Below are 837 nucleotides of genomic sequence, written 5' to 3' on the forward strand. Positions count from 1 at the left end.
GGAGCAGATTGTGCAGAGAGCTAGATGAACATAAGTTTGAGTACTGTGTTCAGAGCATGGAGTTTTCCCCAGGAAGGGACAAATTTCTCTGCTGCTCTTTCATCATAGTATGAGTAGGTGACTAATTCTCACCAAAGGAATGTTTGTGAAAATGGCATGTAGCATTTCTGGGCCAAGGCTTATAAGAAGTGGATTATTTCCTTATTTCCCCATCCTCCTCCCTTCTGTTGGCTAGATGCAGATAATAACAATGAGGACTGACAGAAAGATGGAATGACAAGAGAGAAGAGCTGCCTGCTGATCAGGAATCCTGTGTATTGATATATGAGCAAGAAATTAACTTCTATGGTATTTAAATCACTTTCAAGTTTTAAGTCTATTTCTTATGGTACCTAGTGTTACTCCAACTAATACAAAAATTAGAATAATTACTGGATTTTTTTTTTTTTGCCTCACCACAAGGCTTGTGGGATTTTATTTCCTCAAGCAGGGATTGAACCTGGGCCTCAGGAGTGAAAGTGCTGAGTCCTAACCACTGGACTACCAGGGAATTCCTGGATTCTTTATTGTTGGGAGCATTAAATGAGGTAAAGCACTTAATACAGTCCTGGAATATTTTGATGATTAATTTTATGTGTCAACTTGACTGGGTCACTGGGTGCCTAGATATTTGGTCAAATGTTTTTCTGGGTGTGTCTCTGAGGTTGTTTTTGATCTGGTTAACATTTGAATCAGTAGGCTGAGTAAAACAGATTGTCTTCCCTACAGTGGGTGGGCCTCATCAAATCAGTTGAAGGCTTAAGTAGGAGAAAAAGGCTGACCCTCCCAGGAGCATGA

General features: G+C 40.1%; 1 non-coding gene across 1 annotated transcript; it reads right to left on the reverse strand.

Annotated features, from left to right (window-relative positions):
• Positions 1–478: 478 nt before the first annotated feature.
• TRNAE-UUC (transfer RNA glutamic acid (anticodon UUC)) lies at positions 479–550 on the reverse strand. The gene has a single exon. It is a non-coding gene; the product is annotated as a tRNA-Glu (tRNA).
• Between the last annotated feature and the right edge of the window lie 287 nt (positions 551–837).

Source organism: Bos taurus, chromosome 5 (assembly GCF_002263795.3).
Source record: "Bos taurus isolate L1 Dominette 01449 registration number 42190680 breed Hereford chromosome 5, ARS-UCD2.0, whole genome shotgun sequence".
NCBI classification, from domain to species: domain Eukaryota; kingdom Metazoa; phylum Chordata; class Mammalia; order Artiodactyla; family Bovidae; genus Bos; species Bos taurus.